Source organism: Apium graveolens, chromosome 2 (assembly GCF_009905375.1).
Source record: "Apium graveolens cultivar Ventura chromosome 2, ASM990537v1, whole genome shotgun sequence".
Taxonomy (NCBI): Eukaryota; Viridiplantae; Streptophyta; class Magnoliopsida; order Apiales; family Apiaceae; genus Apium; species Apium graveolens.
In genome coordinates this window covers 262,755,700-262,765,047 of record NC_133648.1, presented here as the reverse complement: position 1 = coordinate 262,765,047, position 9,348 = coordinate 262,755,700, and the positions used below count along the sequence as shown (strand labels likewise).

The following is a 9,348-nucleotide window of genomic DNA, read 5'->3' as shown; positions in this document are numbered from 1 at the left end:
GTTTGACTGCATTCCCTGTAACTTATAAGTAATGAAAAGTTGACACAAGCTGAGAGTGGATCTCAAAGAAGTCAGTATTGGATCTACAACTGCAAGGGAAAATGCACAAACATCTATGAATGTTATTCTTTCTGAGACTTCTAACTCTACTTCTGCTAAATCAATTAACAAGAAGAAAGTACCCAATACTGTTTGGGTTGCTAAACACACTTAAAACTTATTGTGTGCAGGGAAAAATGAAGAAGGTCATATGGATCATCGAAAATGGATGATTCAGACATATGACAGGTGATAGGGCCCTACTATCACAATTTGAGGAGAAGACTAGCCCTTTGGTGACCTTTGGAGACAACAATAAAGGATTCACAATGGGATATGGCAAGATTATTTCTGGAAATGTTGTCATTGATGATGTAGCATTGGTAGCTGGTCTTAAAGTAAATCTTCTCAGTGTCAGCCAGTTTGCAGACAAAGGTTTTAAAGTTCTATTTGACAAAGAAGAATGTATTTTTATCAGCAAGAAAACTAATGAAGTTGCTCTGAAAGGAACAAGAAAAGGAAGCTTATTTGTTGCAAACTTGGACTCAATAAATGAGGATAGAATTTGTTTCTTCTACACCAAGGCATCCATTGAGCAAAGCAAGTTATGGCATAACAAACTCTCACATCTAAACTACAAGGCAATCAATACTCTGGTCAAGAAAGAGTTGGTGAGAGACATGCCAAAATTAGAGTTTGCTCAAATTGAAGTCTGTGAAGCCTGTAAGAAAGGTAAAAATGAAAAGATCAAGTCGCAAGTCAAAAACTGTGAATTCCATAAGTGCACCATTGCAACTTATTCACATGGACTTATTTGGGCCAGTGAATGTCTTATCAATTTCAAGGAACAAATATGCACTAGAGATGGTGGATGACTACACAAGATACACATGGGTGTAATTTATGCATTCAAAAGATGAGACTCCACAAATCATAATTGAGCACATAAAGAAGATAGAGAAACAAGCTGAAGATCAAAACTGTGTGAAGAGATTGAGAAGTGATAATGGAACAAAATTCAGAAATGCAACATTGAGTGAATTCTGCAAAAACAAAGGCATTGTTCAAGAGTTCTCTGCTGCTAGAACACCTCAACAAAATATGGTAGTTGAGAGAAAGAACAGAACATTAGTAGAAGTTGCAAGGACAATGCTGCAAGATGCCAATCCGCCAACTAGTTTTTGGGAAGAAGCTGTAAATATTGCATAACACTCAAAACAGATATCTCATTAACAAGAATCATGGCAAATCACCTTACTCAATCATGTCTAATATAAAGCCTACTGTAAAGCATATTTATGTGTTTTGAATCAAGTGTTACATTTTAAAAGATAACTCTGAATATGTGGAAAATTTGACTCAAAGGTTTTTAAAAAAAAAATTATGGGATATTTATTGGAGAGAACTGCCTACAAGGTCTATGTAATTGATCAAAAGAAAATCATGGAAAGTACATATGTGAATTTTGATGATGACAAGTGTCCTGGCTTGGTATATCTTGATGATAATGAAGCTGAAGCCCTTGCATTTGAAAATCTCTACATTGACAGTGATTCTGATGAAGAGGATGAAGGAAATGCACAACAGATGATGAATGAAGAGACTATTGAACAAGAAAATCATGAAAATAAAAGCCCATCTCATACACCTGAATTTAATAGCACAAACTCGGGGGGAGAAAGAGAAGAAGGATATACTAGTCATACAAATAATGAAGAAAATGATGAAGGCACCAGTCAACAAACTCACACTAGAAAATAGGATAGGAATCACAATCAAAATGCAATAATTGGTGATCCCAATGCTGGTGTAAAGACTAGAAGTGCAACTACTAATGAGTGCCTACATGCATTCTTTCTGTCTCAAGTAGAGCCTAAGAAAACTGAAGAAGCTCTTATGGATCCCGATTGGATATCTGCCATACAAGAAGAGCTTAATCAGTTTGAAAGAAACAAAGTTTGGGACACTACAAGAATAATGTCAATAGACATCACACATTAGACATCGGTTAACTTTGCCACTGATGTTAAAAGAAGTATTCACATTACCCCGTGTTTTTGTGATGTCTTTGTTCTTTGTAGACATCGGTTATAATTAAACCGATGTCTAAAATTCACCAAAAAAATAATAATTTCACACCCACCTTTTCTTTCCCTCCTTAGTCAAATTTTCATTCAGTTTTAATTCTAAATTCCCCTCAATCCCAAAATTTCCCCTAACCAAATTTTGGTTCCCTAAATCAATCTTCAGACACAAAATCAAACCCCTCTCTCTCTCGAACCTCTCTTTCTAGATCGAACCTCTCTGCCCTCACAATCTCTCTGAACTCTGGCCATCATCTCACCATCACAATCTCTCGAACCTCTCTCTCTCGAACCTCTCTCTCGCGAACTGGAACCTCTCTCTCTCTCTGAACCTCTCTCCGCTCTCAATCTCTTCGTTAAGCCTCTTTCAGTTAACCTCTCTACTTCGGTAAGTGTTGTATCTACTTGAATCGAACTGGTCTTCTCTGCATGAAGACCAGTTTTAAAAGTTGAGGATTTTTGAATTCAAAACCCTAATTTTGTAAATTGGGGTTTTTTCTAATTCGAAACCCTTATTTTTTTATTAATTTAGTGTCTAGACTTGTTGCTAATACTTTTCTTCTTGTTGTATACATGACCTAATCTGAGAAAAAGATTTAAAGTTTTAGGTAATTTGGGTGTTTTTGGTTGTTCATTTGTATTTTTGTTTGTTTTTTTATTTTTGTAAATTGTGTAAAGTTAACGATCCTTTCATCTCTACTGATTACATGGTATTTTTTAACTTTAATCCTCATTTTTTTGCTTTAGTTGTGATTTGTGATTTGATTTAGTGTTGTTTATTTAATTTTGCTCATTTTAAAGGCTGATCTATTATTTTATTACAGATATGATTAGGTTTCAAATGTTTTGATTTGGTGTTTGGTGCTTGTTATAGATTTATCTTTTTTATTTTATAGACAAGTTATCGAAATTAAGTTGTTTGTATGCCACTCTGCCCGGGTACGAGAGGCTCATGACAGTGTTACTATAGAGTTATTGTAAGTTTCCATATGTTCTAGAGTAGATGATTTTCATTTTTACTTGTAAAACTGCATAATGGAACTTTACTAGAAACTAATAAATTGCCTTGTCACTTGAAAGTCTTTGAACACAAGTTTACTCTAATTTAGGACTGGCTAACTACACGTAAATCATATCACCCTTTAGTGAATTAGTGTCAGGATAGATATAGTTTATGACAGAATTTCCTGTACCTGCTGCAGAGCTTACAATTACTGCGATGAAACAAGGAGCCATGTTGACTGCATTACACTCTCTTGTCAGTGCACTGGCCTGGCCAACAGCATTACTCAATGTACTTGATCTTATTGACAGCAAATGGGCAATTACCATAGACAGGTTCCTCTTTTTATCAAGAGTTCTCCCTTATCTTTTCCCGCTTCCCACGTCTTGCTAAATTATTCTATTTTGTGAGTAGGTCTGATCAGGCTGGAATGTTACTCGCTGAAGAAGTTCTGTTAAAGGGATTGCATGGACAGAGGTAAACATGCCAATCAAAGTATAGGAACATAATTTTGATATACTAGGAGTTCATGGTTAGTTGTTTAAAATTTAATAAATATTTTGTCCAAATACATTTCAGGCCTGTGACGCTAATACGGTTTTCGCTTGGAGCACGAGTAATTTTCAAGTGTCTTGAAACTCTGGCTAAAGCTGACTGTGATGGTATCTTCAGGGACAGAAACTCTTTTTCCTTTTCGTTTATGCTAGCTTGAACTGTTTTAATGCAGTTACAATGAATACTTGCAGCTCAGCTGGTTGAAAGAGTTGTTCTCCTTGGTTCACCTCTTTCTATTAATAGTGAAAACTGGGAAGAAGCAAGGAAGGTAATATCCTACTTTTTTATTTATAAATGATCCGTCTTGGTGATCCATTATGTTTCCCTTTAAATTCATAGACCAGTTCTTTTGCAGGTTGTGTCTGGAAGATTTGTGAATGCATATTCTACAAATGACTGGATGCTTGGAGTCGTCTTTTGTGCTAGGTACATACTATAGCAGCCGTGAACTTATTACTTAATGTTCACAATTCTGCTGGTTCTTCTCATCTACTGGATAATACCATTTCTCGGTTTCATTTTTGATTAATTTTAAAAGTATAATATTGGTTCGCCATAACATGTGATTTTATCTTTGTGAGTTTATTCTAAAACGTTGCAACTTGATATTCTCATATATAAACAGTCTCCTCAGCAAAGGATTAGATGGAATGCAAGAAGTTGATACCCCTGGAATTGAGAATGCAAGTATCTGCTAACCATCATTTTTTGTTGTAATTAGCATATATACTTATCATATTTTGATATAAATTTAACATAATTATGAGTAAATGAGTTTTTCTTGGTACAAATTGATGTAACAGAATTCGTGGAGGGTCACTCTTCATACCTCTGGACTACTCAACGAATTATGGAAAAAATTGAAATAGAGGCTTATTTTCCTTCTTCTGACGCCACCTTTAAGGATGGTGACAATGACCGTTCCAGTTCTTATTACGGTTCCACAAAATCTTCTCCAACTTATTCCACAAAGTCTTCTCCAACTAGTGTACATTACAAACCTATTTCCACAATGTCTTCTCCAACTAGTTCCGCATTAACTTGTAGTTACTTATAGACGGTTATCATTGTTATAAGGCTGGATCGGAACTTGAATGCAAGATTGAATGATTATAATAGACATTCATTTTACGATTGTGTTCTGGTCAAATCTCAGTTAATTTGAAATTGACTGTGTATGCTTACAAGTTGGTGTTAGTTTTACAAGTTAACAACTAAGATTGATCTTCCTTGTTTGCTTTTGTGAAAGTGAAACTGATTATTGTTTGTTGTTTATTGTTTGTCGTAGACATATATGTTCAAGTATGACAGTGTCCATGGTTCCTGGAAGCATCATGAACTCAAAGTTAAGGTTGAGAAGACCCTTTTATTTGGTGAGAAACCTGTTGCTGTCTTCGGTTCAAGGTATGGGTTAAATGATATAATGCTCACAATATTGTTGTTAGCCGTACATGTCAGTTCTTTTCAGGTATGTTTTTATGTATTGACATGAGTATTTTCTGTGGGGAAAGTGTTTTGTATGGGGAAATAGTTTATTAGGTACTAATATATGCCTATTAAATATAATCTTGTATTCTGGTGAAGTAATTTCACGAAAGGTATATTGATTGGACTTCTATCTTATTTCTCAGGGAGGTGCAAAGAAGGTCATAATATCTGCCCCTAGCAAAGATGCTCCTATGTTTGTTGTTGGTGTCAATGAGAAGGAATACAAATCTGACCTCCATATTGTTTCCAATGATAGTTGCACCACAAATTGCCTTGCTCCCCTTGCTAAGGTAAATAATTGTCTGAACGTTGGAATAATATTAATTTGTTTATGTCTGAATGTTGCTGTTTGACTTGGTTTGGAAGTGCAACAAACTTTCTTGAGTTATTTTAGGAGTTTGAATAAGTCATGGCAATATAGCTGCAGTAGTTGAGTTAGTGTAGGAGTGCTCCTGGTTTGTAGGATTAGTTTGTTTCTGTTTTGTTCCCAGTAGGTAGATATAAGTGTTTGTACTCCAGTATGATAATAATAAGATCAATACATTCCTCCTGCTGAGTCTTGGTGAGACCATTTTAATTGTAATTCTTTCATTAGTCAGTCGTATTGTGATTAAAAGAAAACAGATTTTAAATGACATTGGACAGGATATTGTGTGAACTAGAATGAGCTGCCCAATCCCAGATAAAAAATTCTTATGCAGTAAAGTAAACATGGTTATAATCCCATTTAGGGTTCAAATTATTCAAATATTGAATTTTATATAAGTTTGAATGTTGAAGTCAAAATATTAAATGTTTGGGATCTATCTCATGCATGTAAATATGAGGTTCTAAATTGTTATTTGATTTATAACTGAATGATGAAGCAAACTGCTCCTTTTTAAATTCCTATGGATATATTTTGGTATCTTTCCTCAGGTTGTGCTCCTGGTACTTGAGGTGCATGCAGTGATAGCGAGAAAACCAAAGCATTTTCGGCAACTTGTTGTATTTTTAGTCCATAATTTTCGTATTGACAATTCTTTGCTAGAAAAGTGAGTTCTCTCCCCATTCTCCTAGTTAGTACCCAAGTAGCTGATATCCTTTGTGTAAGTTCCACTATTTTTGGATCAGTGATTTTTTTATTTTATTTCTAGACGCGGTGCTTTGATAATACGCCGACTTTGTGTACTTCTGGATGCTAAAAGAGTTTACCGTGAACTGTCCACAATACTCGAGGGTGAATCTGACCTAGATTTTGCATCTATAATGGTTCAAGTTACCAAATGAGAAATCTATAAATTGTCATAGTTATTCGGTGTAATATATACATTTTTATGTTATAACTTTTTAGTCCATATTTTGAAGAGTGTTCAAAACAGGATACTGAAAAAACTATCTTACAATTTTCATTAGACTGAATGTCTTCAGTTGGTTTCTGGAGAATGTAATAGTTTAGATTTCAGAACATATGTTTTACTATTTTGGTTGACGTTCTCAGATTACAATTACACAATTAGTGATGTAAAACTTTACACAAATTGGTCTATAAACTTCTTACACATCACTTTCAATTAAGAAAAGATGATGTCAAAAAAGATAATGTACATCACTTTTAGGTAAAAAACTGATGTCAAAGAAATCCAGGTTCAAGTCCAAATGAAACATAGAAATCACTTTGTTTAAGATAAAACTGATGTCAATTAACATTATAAGCATCACTTTTAACCAAACAAAACTGATGTCAAAAAACACAATGTACATCAGTTTAGGAAAAACAACTGATGTTAAAGACTAACAAGTTTAAGTCTAAATGATACATAGACATCACTTCATTCCAGAAAACACTGATGTCTATACGCTAAATTAGACATCACCTTTCATTAAAGAAACAGATGTTTAATATGTCATTTTACATCACCTTTGTCAAAATTATCGATGTTTTTGTGACAAAAAACATAGCTCAATATATGTTTAATATATTTTCATAAGTGTAATTTAGTTATTAAATAATTTTGTTATAGCATTTTTTGTAAAAAATCATCACATAGACATCAGTGTTTTTCACTAAAACCGATGTTTTTGTGACAAAAAACATAGCTCATGATATGTTTAACATGTTTAATTAGGTGTAATTTAGTTATTAAATAATTTATTTATAGCATTTTATGTAAATAATCGACACATAGACATCTGTTTTTTAACTAAAATCGATGTCTAATCGAGTACAGACATCGGGCATTCACCGATGTCTAGAATAGACATCACCGACATCAACATCGGTTGGGAAAAGCATAGACATCGGCCAAAAAGTGATGTCTATGGACTTTTTTCTTGTAGTGGGAGTCAGTTCCTGCACCAAAGAACAGAAGTGTAATTGGAACAAAATGGGTGTTTAGGAATAAGATGGATGAAAATGGTATAGTTACCAGAAACAAGGCAAGGTTGGTTGTAAAAGGCTACTCACAGGAAGAAGGAATTGATTATGATGAAACTTTTGCTCCAGTTGCAAGACTTGAAGCAATAAGGATCTTTATAGCATTTGCTGCACAGTCAAACTTCAAAGTGTATCAAATGGATGTCAAGAGTGTCTTTCTAAATGGTGAGTTAGATGAAGAAGTTTATGTGCAACAGCCACCTGACTTTGAAGATCCAGAATTTCCAGATTTTGTGTACAAGCTACTCAAGGCTTTATATGGACTAAAGCAGGCACCCAGAGCTTGGTATGACACACTGACATATTTTCTACTTAATCATGGTTTCACTAGATGAACAATAGACAAGACACTCTTCTACAAGTTGCATGGTGGTGATATGATCCTAGTTCAGATCTATGTGGATGATATCATTTTTGGTTCTACTAATGAGAAGCTCTGTCAAAGATTCTCTAAGCTTATGCAAAATGAATATGAAATGAGTATGATGGGGGAATTAAGTTACTTTTTTGGACTTCAAGTCAGTCAATGAAGTGATGGAATCTTCATCAGCCAGACTAAGCATGTTAAAGATTTATTGAAAAAGTTTGGCATGGTTGATTGTTCACCTGCATCTACACATATGTCTACAGTAATAAGTTGGATGAAGATAAAAAGGACAAGAGTGTAGATATTACAAGCTATAGAGGAATGATTGAATCATTGCTTTACTTAACAGCAAGTAGACAAGACATCATGTTTACAATATGTCTATGTGCAATATTTCAAGCCAATACAAAAGAATCATATTTGATGGCTGTGAAGAGGATTTTCAGATACTTGAAGGGGACTCCAAACTTGGGATTATGGTATCCTAAGGGAACTGGTTTTGAAGCTGTTGGATACGTAGATGCAGATTTTGCTGGATGCAGGGTTGACAGAAAGAGTACTAGTGGAAGCTGTCAGTTTCTTGGACAAAGACTTGTATCCTGGTATAGCAAGAAACAACAATCTATGTCAACTTCCACAGCTGAAGTTGAACGCATAGTTGTTGGAAGTTGTTGTGCTCAAGTGCTTTGGATTAGAATCAGCTAATGGATTATGGCCTAGTGTTACACAAAATTCCAATCATGTGTGACAATACTAGTGCTATATCTATTGTGGCTAATCCAGTTAATCATTCTAGAATAAAGCACATTGATGTAAGGTACCATTTTATTAGAGAACATGCTGCAAATGGTACCACTGAGCTCATTTTTGTTTCGAAAGAAAAATAGTTAGTTGAAATTTTTACCAAACCTTTGTATGAAGCAACTTTCACTAGACTTGTAAGTGAAATTTGTATGTTAAATTCCTCATCCTAAGGCAAGAACTCAGCTATTGTGTTGCAGCAAATTATTTCTAGTAATCAAATTAATTTGATTTAATTAGAAATTAACTGAAATATGAATTATTAATACTTCTGAAAATCTCTGCATATTTATGTTTCAAAATTCAACTTGGAATTTTTCAAATTCTAAGTAAACTGTCTAGATGTTGATTTACATTTTTCAATATGTAAAATGGACACAAGGCAGAATCAAAGTAATCAAAAGTATATAGAGAACTGAGTTCTCGATAAGTCTAACTGACTTATTGAAAAGTCATTTAAGACTTCTCGAGTGAGTTCTCGATAAATCAATTTACCAAGTTCTCAAGTGACTTCTTCGATAAGCTTTATTATGACTTATCGATAAGACATTGAGAGTTCTCTAGAAGTGTTAACTCACCAGAGTTCTTTACAAGT

At 34.2% G+C, this 9,348-nt stretch overlaps 1 long non-coding RNA gene across 1 annotated transcript; it reads left to right on the top strand.

Annotated features, from left to right (window-relative positions):
* The first annotated feature begins 3,550 nt into the window (after positions 1–3,550).
* On the top strand, positions 3,551–3,917 carry LOC141707118 (uncharacterized). Its single transcript, XR_012568994.1, has 3 exons — positions 3,551–3,603; positions 3,706–3,788; positions 3,873–3,917. It is a non-coding gene; the product is annotated as an uncharacterized LOC141707118 (long non-coding RNA).
* The last annotated feature ends 5,431 nt before the right edge of the window (positions 3,918–9,348 follow it).